The sequence below is a fragment of the Bubalus bubalis genome, chromosome 4 (genome assembly GCF_019923935.1).
Source record: "Bubalus bubalis isolate 160015118507 breed Murrah chromosome 4, NDDB_SH_1, whole genome shotgun sequence".
In the NCBI taxonomy this organism is placed as follows: Eukaryota; Metazoa; Chordata; class Mammalia; order Artiodactyla; family Bovidae; genus Bubalus; species Bubalus bubalis.
In genome coordinates, this window is record NC_059160.1 from 63,910,196 (window position 1) to 63,931,438 (window position 21,243).

Below are 21,243 nucleotides of genomic sequence, written 5' to 3' on the forward strand. Positions count from 1 at the left end.
CTGGCACGGGTTCCAGCCACTGCTCATGTCCATCAGACCAGACCTGGCTCTGACCCCAGGGAAGGCATTCCGGAAGGGGAGGATTGGGGATCTCTGAATGTCCAGGCTGAGGGCTCAGGATGGTGTGCATTGCACTTGTTTTTCTTGCTGATCTGGATCTTTCTTGCTTTCCATGGGTTTTCTCTGGTTGCGGGGAGCAGGGGCTACTTGTTGGTGAGGTGCATGGGCTTCTCATTGCTGTGGTTTCCCTTGTGGAGCACAGGCTCCAGGCCCGTGGGCATCAGTACTTATAGCACACGGGCTCTGTATTTGTGACTCAAGGGCTCTAGAAACCCATACTCAGTAGTGGCGGCACATGGGCTTAGTTGCTCTGTGGCATGTGGAATCATCGGGGACCAGGGTTTAAACCCCTGCCACCTGCGGGTTATTATCCACTGCACTTTGTTTTCAATGCATTTGCTATTCTGTCTTGTCTGAGATAGGGCCCTTGAGTGACAGTCCACACAGTTGCCCATGGAACCCATCTCAGTGAAGCCCTGCCCCCACCACTTGTAGGACCAGCGGGATGACCAGGGCCTAGTAACCTCATAAGCTCTCTACATTCTGGAGAGGAGTCCTGGAGATGAGTCCAAACTTCCTGAACACGTACCCCCAAGGCATAAAGTGAATCAATGATGCTTTATTTGATATTAGTTGGTTTTGTGAGACTGGCTATGTATGTGTGTGTGTAAATAATAAATTGAAAATCAGGAGTCTTCAGATTAAGCATGAAGCTCTGGCATGCATTCGAGTAGTTGAAATGTTCTACTATAATTTTGAGGAAAAAGATAATCAATGGAAATTCTTGCTTTTATTTCCTCTTCAGGATCCTATTCTGGCCGAGGTTTACTGAGTTGGCACTAGGCTGATGGGTCAGGCTTGGTCACCTTCCACTGTCAACAGATACCTTCAGGCATTTACCAGAAGGCCTTTATCTCCCCTGCCCATTTCTATCCTGGGGAAGAAGGAGACTGGATATAGCAAAGATACTGTGAAGAGGTGGACACAGGCAAAGCAAGGGGGACTGGAACCCCCAGTGACTCATACCCTCCCCAAAATATGGCTTTGCACAGCTGGATGTGGGTCATAAGGCACAAGGAACAAAAGGGAGACTGAACTCCTGACTCAAGATCCTCAGCCACAAAACCTGTGTCTTTCTTCGTAATACCTCTGAATCCTAAGCAATGTCCCAAGAGAAGCCTGGGGTGGAGGTGACGAGCAAGGTGAGATGGGTGTCCTGGGGATATGAGAAGCCTCCTGTCCACTCTATTTCCCTCCCCCCATACACCCTCTCTCCACCCAGTACCCAACTATCCCCTATCATGCACCCCAGTCTTGGGTTACAGGGCCTTAGCAGGCTGAGGGTAATAGCAGTACACCATGAGATCCACCAGGAAGCTGGGCAGGTAGCTCATGGGGAAGTAGATGAACTTGGCATCCCAGCCAGGTGAGTATCGGGTGGGGGAGTGGCAGGCAGTCAGGGCGTGCTCCATGCAGTCAGTCACCAAGGACAGATTCTGAGTCCACGGTGGTTTCAGTAAACTCAGTGTCTTCAAGACTGTCCAGAAGGAGACACCATCTAAGTTATTCTCATTTTCCAAGCCTCCCAATTCCAGATCAACTTCAAAGTTTCTAAAAATTCCTTTCTCTCCCCAAATCATCCTCCATATTAAATCAATTGATTTCACTGAAAAGTGTCCCAACACCCCCATATTTCTATCCACACTAAGTAAGCCTACCCTAGAGCTCATCCTGTAGGTATACTACATAATCCAAAGATCTCTAAAAACACTAGAAATAAGAAATTGAGGCATCTGAAACAAGGTGGTTCTAACACCAGCTTGCCATGATTCCATGGATGGCATCACTCTATGACTTCAGTTACTTTCCCAAATAAAAGAATATTGTAAGAGAAACTGGTCTCCTGGTCTGCCAAGCCTGGATCCTTTCCTTCTGTCATCAGTTGACCACACGGGACCCTGGAGATGAGCTCATGTCCCCACAGTGTTGGGGGGACTCAGAGCCTGGAGGGTGGACCTGAGACTGGACAAGGCATTAATGATGGGCCCAGGCTTCCAGACAAGAGTTGGTTTCTCTCCCCAAGGACCACAGCTCACTCACAGTCAGCAGGGAAGTTTTCTCCATAGAGTTCTTTCAGCTCTGGGCTGGCCCAATTCCACAATGCCTGGAAGTATTCAATAAAACCCTCACCTTGGGTCATATTGGTAACGAAGTGACCAGGCTCAATCATAGCCACCTTCACTCCAAAGTAGGAGAGCTCCCTTCTGTGGACAGGACAAAGGGTAAGGAATTGAGAGGTCGTTCAAGTAGAGCATGAAAGAACAGTCAGAGACCAGTACAGGAGTGGGTGAGACAGGCTGGGAGCTCTCAGAAGTTGTGAGATGCAGAAGCCAGGGAGAGAAGCTCATGGTGATGTTAGTGCTTCTCTACCAAGTTTGACCATTTCCGCAGTTATTTAACACCGCATGTCTATCAGCTCTACATCCTACCAACTGTGCTGCAGAGCATCACTGAAATCCTGCCTCCTCCTGTTCCTCTCCCCCCCAAAAAATCACCACATTGCACTTTGTGTCTTTCCATAGTGCATGTCTCCTGTTTCCCCTCTCCCACCCCAGTATCCCCTCTGTCCTCTAAGGAGTATCCACCTGCCTGTGGACAGAGCTTCTACACATCAGAGACACCCTCTCTCCTCAGCCAGTAGTCTCTACCACTGATTTGACTAGGTGGTTCCCTTAACTAATTGCTTCAAGGAGTACACTTGCCCCCAGGGCTCCGAGAGCCTAAATACCACAGCAGCTGAGCACATGGAAGGCCTGCACAGTCAAATCTATCCATTATTGTGCCTCCAATAATTTCTGACCGTGGGCCCTCCTGTAAGGCAGAAATAAGTTGAATCAAACTCTACAGGTCAAGGAACAACTGGGTGTGTGAAACATAGGAAGGTGCTTCCCAGTGAAAGACATACACAGAGTAAGAGAGGGACCTGGAAGGAAGAGCCATTAGATATGTGATGTATGAAAATCTCTGCAGAACCTCCGCCCCACTCCCTGCCAACCCCCATCCCCCAGCTTCTGGCTCAGAGCACAGAAGCAAAAGAGAAGGACATCCACCCCAAGCCATTACCTGAGAGAGTCTGAGAAGGCCTCCACGCTGTACTTGGATATGCAGCAGCCTGCAGGATAGAGAGACACCCGGCCCAAGACGCTGGAGACATTGACCACACGGCCCCTCGCCTTCCTCACCAGGGGCAGCAGACTCAGGGTCACGTCAATCGCCCCCAACAGGTTCATATCCAGAACCTTCACAAAGTCCTGTTTGGTCAGCCACTCGTTGGGTACCATGGGTGTGCAAATGCCGGCATTATTCACCAGACCCCAGAGACCTGGGAAGAGTGAGGACAAAAGGACAACAGTGTGCTGGGCCCAGGAGAGAGGACTGGGCCATGGTGCCATTCACCCTCCAACCCAGAAGGACTTTAGGAGAGGGGCGGGAGCAGAGACCAACACGCTCCTGGGGGTTTGGAGAGTCCAGACCCTGTGAGCAGTGGGAGGACAGAAGGTGTGCTCCCTCTTGACTCAGTCTTCACACCCCGCCTACTTCCTGGTGACAAGGAACTAGCACCCCAGAGCTGATGGAGGGAAGTATTGAGCTTGAGGAAAACTTGTGTGTCTACAGTCTCTAACTCAGAGGGTGAAGTTGTGTCTTTCACAGTCCCTGTTCTCTTTGCAGACATGATAAATATTCCCTAGCTGCTCAGATTTTCTGACCCCTCAGGACTGAGTGGTTAACAGCTAATATAAGGGAAAGAGAGGGAAACAGAGAGAGACAGCGAGAGAGTGAGGGAAAGAGAGACAAAAAAGAGACATTGGATAAAAGACAAAAACAAATATGAGTATAGAATGGATGCAGATTGTTTGGATAAATAAAACTTGAAATCCTGGGCTGGGGGGAAATTGTGGATAGGCCTGGTATTGACCTCTAGAGCCTGGGCTTGAAACACCCCCATCAATACTGAGTCATGTCCCTGTAGGAATCTGGGGAATTACATGGGGTATTTGGAGGGGAGGCTGGGCTCCTTCTCTTTACCCATCACCCACAGAACACAGAGTTCACCCTCTACCCTAGAAAACCCCACCTGTCCTTCCACTCATATAAGAGATCACTCTAGCCCATCTCCTCGGGAAAGATTCACCAGCTTGAAGGAAACTACCCTGCAGGAATCAAAGACACAATCCTAAGGGTTTTTCTTTTGCCCTATTTTTTTTCTTTTAAAGTTTTAATTGAAGGATAATTTATTTAATTGAAGGATAATATTGTGCTGGTTTCTGTGATATATCAAGCTGCCCGGCCAGCAGTTTCACGAAGCCCGAGTCACAGACTGTGATAAAGATGAACTTGTCCTGGAGGTGGTTCACCACCTCCTGGTACCAGGAGGAGGTAGTACAGGCCCACGAGGACAACTAGGTCCGGCCACATGGCTTTCCAGGGGACAGATACACACAGGCTGCAGTGAAATTGACTGACTAGTGATCAGACAGGAGGAATTAAGAACACACAGGATTATGGTTGGCCAACCAGCTTTCATGCTCTCTGGCAAGGAGTTTTCTAGATTTTCCTGTTCACCCTCTTCAGTGAGTATTACTGGCTCTAACCCCAAAGCATCCTCTTGTGGCCAGCCAAAATCTTGGCCTTCTTTGTCTACAGAAGCCCAATGAAAAATACGGACAGAGTTTGGAGGAAATAGAAAGGTGGCTTTTATTCTCAGCCAGTGGAGAGGGGAACAGAGTAGGCTCATGCCTCAAGAACTGTGCCCTCCCCACCCCCATTCCATGAGGAGTGTGGGGGCTTACATAAGGCAAGGGCTCACAGTCAGCAGTCAGTAATGAAGAACAAAGGTGATAGGATCTTGATTTCTTCCTCTTGCATTATTTCAAAGACAATCATAAACTAGTGTCAGTAATGGGCTTCGCTCATAGCTCAGTCGGTAAGAATCTGCCTGCAATGCAAGAGACCCAGGTTCGATTCCTGGGTCAGGAAGTTCCCCTGGAGAAGGAAATGGCAATCCACTCCAGTATTCTTGGCTGGAAAACCATGGACAGAGGAGCCTGGCGGGCTACAGTCCATTGAGTCACAAGAGTTGGACACGACTTAGCAACTAAACCACCACCACCGGTGTCAGCAACCCAGTATTTGAGTGTGGCAATTCGGTGGCTCTATGGCCTTCTTTCTGACATGGAACTACAAGGGGAAGGATGTTGCAAGGGTAAACGCCTGATAGGGGATGTATTTAGCATAGAGTCAAAGCAGAAAATGTGAATTGTAGCTCCTAATGAGTAAGGGGGCAGAAAAGCAAACTTAGTTACAGACATAAGTCTTAGAAAAAAGAAAAGAAAAGAAAGCTAGGAACGTTGAGGTCTTTTTCTCAGGAACGGAAAAGAGAAAAACTCATTCCTCTTTTTTCCTTCTCACTACCACACTCTTTGGTACACTTACCACATTTCTTTCTTTTTTTTTTTTTTAGATTTTTTAAAAAATAATTTATTTTTAATTGAAGGATAATTGCTTTACAGAATTTTGCTCTATTCTGTCAAACCTCAACATGAATCAGCCATAGGTATACATATATCCCCTCCCTTTTGAATTTCCCTCCCATCTCCCTCCCAATCCCACCCTTCTAGGTTGATACAGAGCCCTTGTTTGAGTTTCCTGAGCCATACAGCAAATTCCCGTTGAATTTACATATCAATATTTACATATTTTACGTATTTACATATTACTATCTATTTTACATATGGTAATGGAAGTTTCCATGTTACTCTTTCCATACATCTCACCCTCTCCTCCCCTCTCCCCTTGTCCATAAGTCTATTCTCTATGTCTGTTTCTCCATTGCTGCCCTGAAAAAAAATTTTTCAGTACCATTTTTCTAGAGTCTGTATGTATGTGTTCAGTTCAGTTCAGTTCAGTTTAGTCACTCAGTCGTGTCCGACTCTTCGCGACCCCATGAATCGCAGCACACCAGGCCTCCCTGTCCATCACCAACTCCCGGAGTTCACCCAGACTCACATCCATCGAGTCAGTGATGCCATCCAGCCATCTCATCCTCTGTCGTCCCCTTCTCCTCCTGCCCCCAATCCCTCCCAGCATCAGAGTCTTTTCCAATGAGTCAACTCTTTGCATGAGGTGGCCAAAGTACTGGAGTTTCAGCTTTAGCATCATTCCTTCCAAAGAAATCCCAGGGTTGATCTCCTTCAGAATGGACTGGTTGGATCTCCTTGCAGTCCAAGGGACTCTCAAGAGTCTTCTCCAACACCACAGTTCAAAAGCATCAATTCTTCAGCGCTCAGCTTTCTTCACAGTCCAACTCTCACATCTGTACATGACCACTGGAAAAACCATAGCCTTGACTAGACGGACCTTTGTTGGCAAAGTAATGTCTCTGCTTTTGAATATGCTATCTAGGTTGGTCATAACTTTCCTTCCAAGGAGTAAGCGTCTTTGAATTTCATGGCTGCAGTCACCATCTGCAGTGATTTTGGAGCCCCAAAAAATAAAGTCTGACACTGTTTCCACTGTTTCCCCATCTGTTTCCCATGGAGTGATGGGGCCGGATGCCATGATCTTTGTTTTCTGAATGTTGAGCTTTAAGTCAACTTTTTCACTCTCCACTTCCACTTTCATCAAGAGGCTTTTTAGTTCCTCTTCCCTTTCTGCCATAAGGGTGGTGTCATCTGCATATCTGAGGTGACTGATATTTCTCCCGGCAATCATGACTCCAGCCTGTGTTTCTTTCAGTCCAGCGTTTCTCATGATGTACTCTGCATATAAGTTAAATAAACAGGGTGACAATATACAGCCTTGATGTACTCCTTTTCCTATTTGGAACCAGTCCGTTGTTCCATGTCCAATTCTAACTGTTGTATGTGTTAGAGTACTATATTTATCTTTCTCTTTCTGACTCACTTCACTCTGTATAATAGGTTCTAGATTCATCCATCTCATCAGAACTGACTCAAAGGCGTTTCTTTTTATGGCTGAGTAATATTCCATTGTGTATATATACCACTACTTCTTTATCCATTCATCCATCGATTGACATCTAGGTTGCTTCCATGTTCTAGCTATTGTAAATAGTGCTGCAAAGAACAATGGGATGCATGTGTCTCTTTTAATTTTGGTTTCCTCAGAGTATATGCCTAGGAGTGGGATTGCATATGTTGGTTTTAGCCCTCATTTTTTAAGGAATCTCCATACCGTCTTCCATAGTGGCTGTGTCAATTTACATTCCCACCAACAGTGCAAGAGCATTCCCTTTCCTCCACACCGTCTCTAGCATTTATTGTTTGTAGACTTTTTGATGATGGCCATTCTCCCAGTCCATTCTAAAGGAGATCAGTCCTGCGTGTTCTTTGGAAGGAATGATCCTGAAGCTGAAACTCCAGTACTTTGGCCACTTCATGCAAAGAGTTGACTCATTGGAAAAGACTCTGATGCTGGGAGGAATTGGGGGCAGGAGGAGAAGGGGACAACAAGGATGAAATGGCTGGATGGCATCCCCGACTCAATGGACGTGAGTTTGAGTGAACTCCAGGAGTTGGTGATGGACAGGGAGGCCTGGCGTGCTGCAATTCATGTGGTCGCAAAGAGTTGGACACGACTGAGCAATTGAACTGAACTGAACTGAACTGATTCTGACTGATGTGAGGTGATATCTCATTATAATTTTGATTTGCATTTCTCTAATAATGAGCGATATTGAGCATCATTTCATGGATTTCTGTATGTCTTCTTTGGAGAAATGTCAGTTTAATTCTGTTTCCCACTTTTTGATTGGGTTGTTTGTTTTTCTGGTGTTGAGTTGTATGAGCTGCTTGTATATTTTAGAAATTAATCTTCTGTCAGTTGTTTCATTTGTTATTATTTTCTCCCATTCAGAGTGTTGTCTTTGTTGTCTCTGTGAAAAGACAACAAAGCTTTTCCTTTGCTATGCAAAAGCCTTTAAGTTTAATCAGGTCCCACTTGTTTACTTTTGCTTTTGTTTACATTACTCTAGGAAGTGGGTCATAGAGGACCTTGTTTTGATTTATGCCATCAGTGTTATGCCTATGTTTTCCTCTAAGAGTTTTATAGATTCTGGTCTTAAATTTAGGTCTTTAATTCATTTTGAGTTTATCTTTGTATATGGTGTTAGGAGGTGTTCTAATTTCATTCTTTTACATGTAGCTGTCCAGTTTTCCCAGCACCATTTATTGAAGAGGCTGTCTTTGTCCCATTGTATATTCTTGCCTCTTTTGTCAAAAATAAGGTACCCATAGGTGTATGGGTTTATTTCTGGGCTTTCTATCTTGTTCCATTGGTCTATATTTCTGTTTTTGTGCCAGTACCATACTGTCTTGATGACTGTAGCTTTGTAGTATAATCTGAAGTGAGGAAGGTCGATTCCTCCAGCCCCATTCCTCTTTCTCAAGACCGCTTTGGCTATTCAGAATCTTTTATGTTTCCATATGAATTGTGAAAATTTCTATTCTAGTTCTGTGAAAAATGTCATTTGTAATTTGATAAGGATTGCATTGAATCTGTAGATTGCATTTGGTAGCATAGTCATTTTCACAGTATTGATTTTTCCTACCCAGGAATATGGAATATCTCTCCATCTGTTTATATAGTCTTTGATTTCTTTCATTAGTGTCTTAATTTTCTGTGTAGAGTTCTTTTGTCTCCTTAGATAAATTTATTCCTAGATATTTAATTCTTTTTGTTCCAATGGTAAATAGGATTGATTCCTTTATTTCTCTTTCTGATTTTTCATTGTTAGTATATAGAAATGCCAGTGATTTCTGTGTATTCATTTTGTATCCTGAAACTTTGCTAAATTCACTGATAAGCTCTAGTAATTTTCTAATACTATCTTTAGGGTTTTCTATGTACAGTATCATGTCATCTGCAAACAGTGAGAGCTTTACTTCTTCTTTTCCCATCTGGGTTCCTTTTATTTCTTTTTCTTCTCTGACTGCTGTAGCTAGGATTTCCAGAACTATGTTGAATAATAGTGGCAAAAGTGGACACCCTTGTCTTGTTCCTGATCTCTTAGAGGGAATGCTTTCAGTTATTCTTCATTGAGAACAATGTTTGAGTACGTTTATCATATATGGCCTTTACTATGTTGAGGTAGGTTGTTTCTATGCCCATTTTTTGAAGAGTTTTAATCATAAATGGGTGCTGAATCTGTCAAAGGGTTTTTCTGCATCTAATTGAGATTATCATATGGTTTTTAAATATGAGGTATCACATTGATTGATTTTCATATATTGAAGAATTCTTGCAATCCCTGGAATAAACCCAACTTGATCATGGTGTATGAGCTTTTTGATGTGTTGCTGAGTTCTGTTTGCTAAAATTTCATTGAGGATTTTTGTATCTATGTTCTTCAGTGATATGGCTTGTAGTTTTCTTTTTTGGTATTGTCTTTGGTTTTGGTATCAGGGTGATGGTGGCCTCGTAGAATGAGTTTGGAAGTGTTCCTTCCTCTGCAATTTTTTGAAAGAGTTTTAGAAGGATAGGCATTAGCTCTTCTCTAAATGTTTGATAGAATTCTCCTGTGAAACCATCTGGCCCTGGGCTTTTGTTTTTTGGTAGATTTTTGATCACAGCTTCAATTTCAGTGCTTGTAATTGGGTTGTTCATAATTTCTATTTCTGCTTGTTTCAGTCTTGGAAGATTGAACTTAGTTTCTAACAATCTGTCCATTTCTTCCAGGTTATCCATTTTATTGTCATATAGTTGTTCATAACAGTTTCTTATAATCCTTTGTATTTCTGCATTGTCTGTTGTAACCTCTACTTTTTCATTTCTAATTTTGTTGATTTTATTCTCTCTTTTTTTTGGATGAGTCTTCCCTAATGGTTTGTAAATTTTGTTTATCTTCTCAAAGAACCAGCTTTCAGTTTTATTCATCTTTACTATTGTTTCTTTCATTTCTTTTCATTTATTTCTGCTCAGATCTTTATGATTTCTTTCTTTCTACTAATTTTGGGGGTTTTTGTTTCTTCTTTTTCCAGTTGTTCTAGGTGTAAAGTTAGGTTGTCTATTCAATGTTTTCTTGTTTCTTGAGGTAGGATTGTAGTGCTATAACCTTCCCTCTTAGAACTGTTTTTGCTGCATCCCATAGGTTTTGAGTTGTCCTATTTTCATTGTCATTTCTTTCTAGAAATTTTTTTATTTCCCTTTTGGTTTCTTCAGTAACCTGTTGGTTATTTAGAATGTGTTGCTTAATCTCCATGTGTTTGTGTTTCTTACACTTTTTTCCTTGTAATTGATATCTAGTCTCATAGTATTGTGGTTGGAGAAGATGCTTGATATGATTTCAATTTTCTTAAATTTATAGAAGTTTGATTTGTTACCCAATATGTGGTCTATCCTGGAGAATGTTCCATGTACACTTGAGAAGAAGGTGTATTCTGCATTTGGATGGACTGTCCTGAAGATATCAATGAGATCCATCTCATCTAATGTTTCATTTAAGACTTGTGTTTCCTTATTAATTTTCTGTTTTGATGATCTGTCCATTGGTGTGAGTAGAGTGTTAAAGTCTGCTACTATTATTGTGTTACTGTCAATTTTTCCTTTTATGTCTGTTAGTGTTTGTCTTATGTATTGAGGTGCTCCTATGTTGGGTGCATAGATATTTACAATTGTTATGTCTTCCTCTTTGATTGATCCCTTGATCATTATATAGTGCCCTTCCTTGCCTCTTGTAATCTTCTTTATTTTAAGGTCAATTTTGTCTGATGTGAGGATTGCTACTCCAGCTTTCTTTGCTTCCCATTGGCATGGAATATATTTTTCCACCCTCTCACTTTCAGTCTTATGTGTCTTGAGGTTCTGAAGTGGGTTTCTTGTAGACAGCATATATATGGGTCTTGTTTTTGTATCCATTTAGCCAGTCTGTGTCTTTTGATTGGAGCATTTAATCCATTTACATTTAAAGTAATTTTTGATATGTGTGTTCCTATTGCCATTTTCTTAATTGTTTGGGGTTGAGTGTGTAGATCTTTTTCCTTCTCTTCTATTTCTTGACTATATAAGGCCTTCTAACATTTTTTGTAAAGCTGGTTTAGTAGTACTGAATTCTCTTACCTTTTTCTTGTCTGAAAAGCTTTTTATTTCTCCATCAATTTTGAATGAGATCCTTGCTGGGTACAGTAATCTTGGTTGTAGATTTTTCCCTTTCAGTACTTTAAATATATCCTGCCATACCCTTCTGGCCTGCAGAGTTTATGCTGAAAGATTAGCTGTTAAACATATGGGGTTTCCCTTGTATGTTACTTGTTGTTTCTCCTTTGCTGTTTTTAATATTCTTTCTTTGTGTTTAGTCTTTGTTTGTTTGATTAGTATATGTTGTGGCATGTTTCTCCTTGGGTTTATCTTGTATGGGACTCTTTGTGCCTCTTGGACTTGATTGACTATTTCCTTTCCCATACTGGGGAAATTTTCAACTATAATCTCTTCAAAACTTTCCTCATACCCTTTCTTTTTCTCTTCTTCTTCTGGGACCCCTATAATTCGAATGTTGGTGCATTGGATATGGTCCCAGAGGTCTCTGAGACTGTCCTCAGTTCTTTTCATTCTTTTTACTTTATTCTGCTTTTCAGAAGTTATTTCCACCATTTTATCTTCTAGCTCACTGATTCATTCCTCTGCTTCAGATATACTACTATTGATTCCTTACAGAGTATTTTTAATATCAGTAATTGTGTTGTTTGTCTCTGTATGCTTATTCTTTCATTCTTCTAGGTCTTTGTTAATTGATTCTTGCATTTTCTACATTTTGTTTTCAAGGTTTTTGTTCATCTTTACTATCATTATTCTGAATTCTTTTTCAGGTAGTTTGCCTATTTTCTCTTCATTTATTTGGACTTTTGTGTTTCTAGTTTGTTACTTCATTTGTGCAATATTTCTCTGCATTTTCATATTTTTTTTAACTTATTGTGTTTAAGGTCTCCTTTTCCCAGACTTCAAGGAAAGTTGAATGCTTTCCTTGAAGAAGGTTGAATTCTTTCTTCCTTTTGGCTTCTGCCTTCCTAAGTTTGGTCCAGTGGTTCGTGAGAGCTTTGTACAGGGTGAGATTTGTGCTGAGTTTTTGTTTGTTTGTTTGTTTTTCCTCTGATGGGCAAGGCTGAGTGAGGTGGTAATGCTGTCTGCTGATGATTGGGTTTGTATTTTTGTTTTGTTTGTTGTTTAGATGAGGCATCCTGCACAGGGTGCTACTGATGGTTGGGTGATGCTGGGTCTTGCATTCAAGTGGTTTCCTTTGTGTGAGTTCTCACTATTTGATACTCCCTAGGGTTAAAGCCTTCCTTAGCAATCAATGCAAAGAAATAGAGGAAAACAACAAAATGGGAAAGACTAGAGATCTCTTTAAGAAAATTAGACATACCAAGGGAACATTTCATGCAAAGATGGGCTCGATAAAGGACAGAAATGGTATGGACCTAACAGAAGCAGAAGATATTAAGAAGAGGTGGAAAGAATACACAGAAGAACTGTACAACAAAGATCTTCATAATCCAGATAATCACAATGGTGTGATCACTCACCTAGAGCCAGACATCCTGGAATGTGAAGTCAAGTGGGCCTTAGAAATCATCACTACGAACAAAGCTAGTGGAGGTGACAGCATTCCAGTTGAGATATTTCAAATCCTGAAAGATGATGCTGTGAAAGTGCTGCACTCAATATGCCAGCAAATTTGGAAAACTCAGCAGTGGCCACAGGACTGGAAAAGGTCAGCCTTCATTCCAATCCCAAAGAAAGGCAATGCCAAAGAATGCTCAAACTACCACACAATTGCACTCATCTCACACACTAGTAAAGTAATGCTCAAAATTCTCCAAGCCAGGCTTCAGCAATACGTGAACCGTGAACTTCCTGATGTTCAAGCTGGTTTTAGAAAAGGCAGAGGAACCAGAGATCAAATTGCCAACATCCGCTGGATCATGGAAAAAGCCAGAGAGTTCCAGAAAAACATCTATTTCTGCTTTATTGACTATGCCAAAGGCTTTGACTGTGTGGATCACAATAAACTGTGGACAATTCTGAAAGAGATGGGCATATCAGACCACCTGACCTGCCTCTTGAGAAATTTGTATGCAGGCCAGGAAGCAACAGTTAGAACTGGACATGAAACAACAGACTGGTTCCAAATAGGAAAAGGAGTAGGTCAAGGCTGTATATTGTCACCCTGCTTATTTAACTTATATGCAGAGTACATCATGAGAAACACGGGCTGGAAGAAACACAAACTACAATCAAGATTGCCAGGAGAAATATCAATAACCTCAGATATGCAGATGACACTACCCTTATGGCAGAAAGTGAAGAGGAACTAAAAAGCCTCTTGATAAAAGTGAAAGTGGAGAGTGAAAAAGTTGGCTTAAAGCTCAACATTCAGAAAACGAAGATCATGGCATCTGGTCCCATCACTTCATGGGAAATAGATGGGAAAACAGTGGAAACAGTGTCAGGCTTTATTTTTCTGGGCTCCAAAATCACTGCAGATGGTGACTGCAGCCATGAAATTCAAAGACGCTTACTCCTTGGAAGGAAAGTTATGACCAACCTAGATAGCATATTCAAAAGCAGAGACATTACTTTGCCAACAAAGGTCCGTCTAGTCAAGGCTATGGTTTTTCCAGTGGTCATGTACGGATGTGAGAGTTGGACTGTGAAGAAGGCTGAGTGCCGAAGAATTGATGCTTTTGAACTGTGGTGTTGGAGAAGACTCTTGAGAGTCCCTCAGACTGCAAGGAGATCCAACCAGTCCATTCTGAAGGAGATCAGCCCTAGGTGTTCTTTGGAAGGAATGATGCTGAAGCTGAAACTCCAGTACTTTGGCCACCTCATGCAAAGAGTTGACTCATTGGAAAAGACTCTGATGCTGGGAGGGATTGGGGGCAGGAGGAGAAGGGGACCACAGAAGATGAGATGGCTGGATGGCATCACTGACTCGATGGACGTGAGTCTGAGTGAACTCCGGGAGTTGGTGATGGACAGGGAGGCCTGGCATGCTGCGATTCCTGGGGTCACAAAGAGTCGGACACGACTGAGCGACTGAACTGAACTGAACTGAGGGTTAATTCTCTGGTAGTCCAGGGCCGTGGAGTCAGTGCTCCCACTCCAAAGGCTCAGGGATTGATCTCTGGTCAGGAACGAAGATTCCACAAGTGGTTGGTTATGGCATTAAGTGAGATTAAAACAAATATCCAAAAACGAGAAACCAAAGATGAACCCCACAAATGGCAGTTACAAAATCAGGCATGTAATAATTAAAATAATGAAATATATACATATACACCCATGAGCAAAGTGAAAACAATCCAACAAAAATAAAGTACAGTAGATTGACCCAGCAAACAAAGGAAATCAAAAAGTATATTTATCAATTAAGAACAAAACTAACTAAAGCACAAACTGGAAAATAAAACTAAAGCAAGGTGCCAAATAGGGAATAAAACAATAAAAATAAAACTAACAAATATGTTGAGAGGAAAGGAGAATAAGAAAAGAAAGAAGGAATAGATATGCAAAGTTAAATAGAGGTAGATGAAGAAGATTTATATTCATTAAAGACTAACTGCAAGGGGAAAAGAACAATAGGAAAAGCAAACAAAGCAATAAATGTAGAAAAAATAATAATAGGTTTAAAAAATTAAAATTAAAAAAAGAGAAAAGAAAAAAGGGAGGGAAACTCCAGAGAACTGCAAAAGCCCAACCTAGAGGCAGAGGTTTATGACAACAATAAAAAATGTGACTGAGGGGAAAAAAAGCTCAAAAGTTTAATTGGATTTCTTAGTGCCCATAAAATCAACAACTACAATGGGGTGGAGCAGGGGTGGAGAAAAAAAGAAAAAAGTCCAAAAGAATCTACAGAACAAGTCAAAAAATAAGAATAATAAACATTTTTCTTGAGTCACTGCTGTCAGAGTCCTTTCCCTCTCTGGGAGTCACAGTCCACGGTCATCTCCCTAGGATGCCCTCTAACATTGTGCTGATCTCTGGACCTGCTGTGAGGGCAGCTCAGATTCTAATCTGCTCCTACTCCTCTGTGTTCTTGCCTCCAATGTCCACAGCTATCAGAACTAGCACGTTTTCTTTTGTGGGAGCTCTCAATGACTTTTTATATATTCCATAGACACAGAGTCTGCCTAGTTGATCATGTGGATTTAATCTGCAGTTTGTACAACTGGTGGGAAGGTATTGGGTCTTCTTCCTTAGCCATACTGCCCCTGGGTTTCGATTGTGGTTTTATTTTCACCTCTACATGTGGGTCTTCCATGGGAGTTTTGCTCCTGAGGCTGCCCTGGAGGGCCAGTGTGGAGGTGTTGCAGCTGCTTCTGTTGCAGGGTTCTGGCAGCACGAGGTATTCAGGGGGGTTGGCCCCTAGGGCAGCAGGAAATACGATGCTCTAGAAGGGTATGGTAACCAGATTGGCCAATTCGCTCCAGTATTCTTGCCTGGAAAACCCCCTCTCTGACACAGAAGCCTGGAAGGCCACAGTCTACAGGGTCGCAGAGTGGGACAGGACCAAAGCGACCTTGTGCGCGTAGACACAAGACTTTTCTTTGCCTGTGGCGGTTCTGCCCCGGTGAGAGCTGAACGTGAGGGTGGCACTGCAGCTTGGCTTGCAAGGACCCTGGCAGCACCGAGTGTGCAAGGACACTGACTCCCTCTGCCACAGGAGTTATGGCCCTATCAGAATCTTTTTTCAAGCCTCTTGTAGCTGGCGGTCAGAAGGCTTCTTTGGCCAGTCTTTCTCTGTAGCTCCACCCATTCAGGCACTTAGAGGGCTCCTTTGCCTGGGGTCTTTCTCCGTTGTTTTGGGCGTCAGGCACAGAGAGGGGCCCTCCTGGCTGGGGTCCTACTCTGTAGTTCAGTGCATCATGCGTTTCATGGGCCAGCCTCTCTATTGTTCAGCTGCAGATGCTGACCTGTGGGGAGAGAGAGACTATGGTGATGGCTCCACCCACTATGCATGACTCAGCAGTATCGCCTTGCTTCCATGGCTGCCTGGCTTTCCTCCACCAGCATTTCCATTCACGATCTCCTCCCTTACACCCCCTTAATCCCTGCGGACAGACTGCAGACTGTCTCTCCACAGTCAACAGCAGCCCCTCACTCTGGGATTGCTCTGCAACCCCTAAACTCTGGCTCCTAGCCACTGTGCTTCCAGGGAACCAGCGTTCCTGTCCGGGTATGTATGGCCGCAGCAAGGACTGTCTGATTCTCCTTCCATTTAGCCTGCCGCAGATGAGCTGTTTCACTCTCAGCCTTAAATGTTTCTCCTCTGAGTCAGACAGTTGCCCTGATGTGGGGATTGGACCCCTGCTTCAGTTCCCCGCCCAGTGAAGGCAGGTCCAATCCTACTAACACTCCTGTTTTTCCCCCTAGTTCCTTCTTTCTACTGAGTTTTGCGTGGTCCTATATATTCTTTTCCACTGGTCAGGTACTCCTGTCTGCTCTCAGCTGGTGTTCTGAGTGCAGTTCTGTGTCTGAAGGTGTATATTCCTGATGTATCCGTGGAGAGACATGTACTCCTTATCCACCTACTCCTGCACCATCTTGTTCTCACCCACTTACCCCATTTCTGATCGATGCCTTTATATTTTCAACACAACTTCTTAAGGATGACAATAGTGTTCCCAACCACCTACAGCCGGTCCTCCCACTCCTTCATGATTCCTTCTGCCCAATTTTCCCTTTCCACCCCCTTCTCCATATATTAGAACCATTACATTTCTGGTTTCATGATTCACAACTATCTATTTTCCTTTTTCGTATTCAAGTCTGAGAGCTGCATCTTCTTGATCTATTGGAGATTCTTACAAGGGAATACACTTAGAATCAACACACACATGGGTTCAAAACCAATTTCTCCTGCCAGCTAGCTGTGTGACCTTGGGCAGCTGTCTTAGCCTCTGTCCTGGTTTACTTCTCTGGCTCAGCTCACAGAATTCCCTCCTGAAAGACTAAGTCCCCTCAGCCTCTTTAGGATTAGAAGGAGAAGGCAAAAGAGAATAAGATCTCTCCTATACAGTGGCTCTCTGGACCAGAAAGTTGTTCAGAAGAGCAATGGGGGTGTCTAAGGCAAAGAGAGGGGACATAAGGGAATGAGGGGACACAGGCAATGGTGAGACTTCTCCCAGATGCTGGGATGGGTGTTGTAAGGGCTCACACAAAGCTTCTCTAATAGTTGTTCCCCTTTCACTCTATGAAGGTGCCCTGCCCACAGCCCTGGGTGCCTGGTTTCACTGCCCTTTGCCCTTCTGTGCTCAGACCCTGGCCTGCCTGGTACCACACCCAAAATCCAGACCACGCAGACATGGAGAAAAGACTGACAGTAAAGCTTGGTTTAAACAGGGACAACGGAATGGGGTGTACAGACCTCCCTCCAAGCAGGGAGATCTGCAAACCACATTGATGGAAGGCAATTCGTTCAATTTGTATGAAGGTGATGGTGGAGAGGAGGAGGGAGCTGACCCCTTCAGGAGAATGAAGAAATGACCCAAGATTGGACCACAGAACAGCTGTGCAAGGAGGGGTTCACGGGGAGGTGGAGGATACCATCCAGTAATGGAGGTGGACCACCAGGGGTGTGGAGCTGGTGGGAGGGACAGAGGCAGAAGGAGCCAGGGTCAGTGTCCTGGGCATCTCCTCACTGTCCACGTTTATCACAGCTCCGACTCCAAGTAAGGAAAGATGACGGGCACTGGGTGGAAGAAGAGGTTTTCCTAAGGACACAGAGGCTCAGATGGCCCTGGAACTCACCCCAGCAACCAATAAACACAGAAAGAAAGACAGGTTCAGCCTTTAGTGATCACTGTCACCTGCAGGGAACCGACTGTCGTCCTGAAAGGGGTTGTCCCTCAGGGGAAGTTGGCAACTGTAATGGAAAGGATGGTCCTGCAGAAACCAGCCTGTGCCTGCTTCTTGGGTGGCCAGCAGGACCCTCCTACAGCAGTTCCCCTAGGGTGAGCAGAAAGAAGGCCAGGATGGAGGATGGTGTCCTGGAAACTGTCAGGAGGCTGAGAGGACATGCAAGTCTTATACAAATACTAACCCTGCTTAGGGAGAAGGTCATGGCTTCTTTACTTGGAAGAAATAAGAGATTTTTTTCTCAGTGACCATGAATTCCTTCACCATAACTTCCCAAGGGACCATTCAGCAGACACGTCCCAACCTTCACCTCATCTGCTTCCCTTTGGTGAATCTGAAAGTAATATGACTCATGTGGTCTCAGGAGCTTCAGACTACATTCTGGGTGGAAACAGCCACAGGGAAAGAGGAGAGAAGGAGCATGGGTGACACTCACTCACCTGAGAGCTGCAGGGGCCAGAACAAGAAATCTCTGAGATGTGAGCCCTCTTGGGAGACTCACTGACATAAATCTCTGCACAGAAGTCCTACAAGGGACAGCTGCACCAGGTTGCAGTCAGCACCCCTGAGCTTCCTGTGAATTGGAGAGCTGAGGGCCGCCCCCAGGTGACCCCCTGCAGAGTGTCAGGGGACACCACTGTCAAGAGTCAGAGCCACACACATTCAGCCCTATTTCCTCCCAGGATGGGTCCTGTGAAGAAGGGAAGGCATCTGTAACACGGAAGGTGGCAGGGCCGGGAGTGAGAATTAATTGTACAGTTTGTTCTCAGCCCTGCATGGATGCAGTCCCACTACCTGGAGACATAACACTGCCTTCCAGTGCTGAAGTTCAGGCCCTTGGAAGGGTTGAGGGTTGATGGTGGGGAGTCACTGACCCTATGTGAGTCACAAAAGGTTAGGACAGCCTAGGGTAAGAGGTACAACAGCTTCCTTGTGGCTCTACTGTGGATGATCATAGCATGGGTCCCTGCCCTTGCACATGTCCATCAGACCAGACTTGCTTCCCTCCCCAAGGAAGGCAGCCTGGAAAGAGGAGGAACAGAGCTCTGCCAAGGGTCCAGGCTGAGGATGTGCACTGGTGTTCACTGAACTTCTTTTTAATGCATCTGTTGTTCTGCATTGTATGAACTGGGGCCCTTGAGTCTCAGTCCACACTGTCTGCCATGACATCCATCTCAGTGCAGCCTTCGCACCCCCACCCCCACCCCAGCCCTCTGTAGGATCAGCAAGGAGAGTCATGGGGTTTAACATCACAAGTTCTCTACAATCTGAGGGGGACTCCTGGAGCTGAGTCCCAACATCCTGAACACATACCTTCAAAGCATAAAGTGAATCAGTGATGCTTTATTTGATTTCATTTGGTTTGGTATATCTGGCTCAGTGTGTGTGTGCGTGTGTAAATATTATGAAAATCTTGAGTCTTCAGATCAAGCATGAAGTTCTAGGTCTGCATCTGAGTAGGGAACATGGAGTGACCTGAGGGCCTAACACCACAGCCTTGAAGGACTCAGAGACTCTCGAGGATCCTCCTGGTCATGTGGACTCCCCAGCAGTCCCCTGTCTAACACCAAGCATTCAGAACAGGTTGAAGTTGCAGTGACATTTCAACCCTATCCTCTCTCTGCTCTCCTCCCCTAGTAATGCCATGGCCAACTCTCCTCTAGGAACATCCCCCTACCTGTGGACATAGCTCCCACACATTTAGAAGCGCCCTCTCCCTGCAGACCCTGGAGTCTCACCCACAGCTGTGATGAAGTAGCTCCCTTGATTAGTTACGTCATGGGTACCATTCTCACAGGGCTTCTGGAACTGATATATGTAGCAGTTAAGCACATGGAAGGGCTGCACAGTCAAATCATTTCAGTTCCAATTCTGCCTCCAAAACTGTGTGACTGTGGGCCCTCATGCAGGCAGGAGTATGTTGAATCAAATTCTTTTGTCCTCAGACCCAACCGGACACCAAATAGACAAAAAGTTTCTTCCCAGTGAAAAACCTACACAGCACAAGAGAAAGGGACTTGTAAGTAATGGTCTCTAAATTTCTAGAGAAAGGAAATCCCTGAAAAACACACCCTGGAAGCACAGAAGCAGGTGGACAGAGGAAGGGATCCATTCAGGCCGCTATATGAGGGAGTCTGAAAAGGTTTCCATGTACTTGGACATACAGTAGCTTCCAAGGGACACCCAACCCATTGATAGTTCACGGTGAACAATGTTCAGATTCATATCTCCAAAGAGGAAGATTTAGCTTCAGGACCAGGTTCCAGGCTTGCATATACTCAGAGCCTTTGTGTGTCAGAAGTTTTATTACAGTGAAGAAGGGCAGAGAAAGTTTCTGACATAGACATCAGAAGACGGATGGAGAGTGCCCCCCTCCCTAGTCTTATCAACGCTTTATATACTTTTACCAGACCCACTCCCACAACATAGATATTAAGATAACAAGATTAGTCAGAAGGTTCTTGTTAAGAAGGTGAAACATGTCCTTGAGCAAGATCCATTGTTACTATATAATTATTAGTACAGAGCTTCAGGAAAAACAATTCCTCTGTTCCCTGGTGGTTCAGACGGTAAAGTGTCTGTCTACAATGCGGGATACCGGGGTTCGATCCCTGGGTCAGGAAGATCCCCTGGAGAAGGAAATGGCAATCCACTCCAGTACTATTGCCTGGAAAATCCCATGGACAGAGGAGCCTGGAGGCTACAGTCCATGGGGTCGCAAAGAGTCAGACACGACTGAGCCTCGGCTTCACTTTCAGGAAAAACATACCCTTGAGCAAGATGAGTTTTGTTGTGTAATCATTGAATTCAGTTCAGTTCAGTTCAGTTCAGTTCAGTCACTCAGTATTGTCCTACTCTTTGTAACCCCAAGGACTGCAGCATGCCAAGCATCCCGGCCCATCACCTACTCCCGGACCTTGTTCAAACTCAATGTCCATCAAGTCAGTGACACCATACAACCATCTCATCATCTGTCGCCCCCTTCTCCTCCTGCCTTCAATCTTTCCCAGCATCAGGGTCTTTACAAATGAGTCCATTCTTTACAATAGGAGGCCAAAGTATTGGAGCTTCAGCTTCAACATCAGTCCTTACAATGAATATTCAGGACTGATTTCCTCTAAGATGGACTGGTTTGATCTCTTTGTAGTCCAAGGGACCCTCAAGAGTCTTCTCCAGCACCACATTTCAAAAACATCAGTTCTTCAGCACTCAGCTTTCTTTGTGATCCAACTCTCACATCCATACATGACC

The 21,243-nt window shown here is 44.1% G+C and overlaps 1 pseudogene; it reads right to left on the reverse strand.

The window, feature by feature from the left end:
• Nucleotides 1-1,377: 1,377 nt before the first annotated feature.
• Nucleotides 1,378-21,243, reverse strand: part of LOC102391871 — a 28,374-nt pseudogene continuing 8,508 nt past the window's right edge.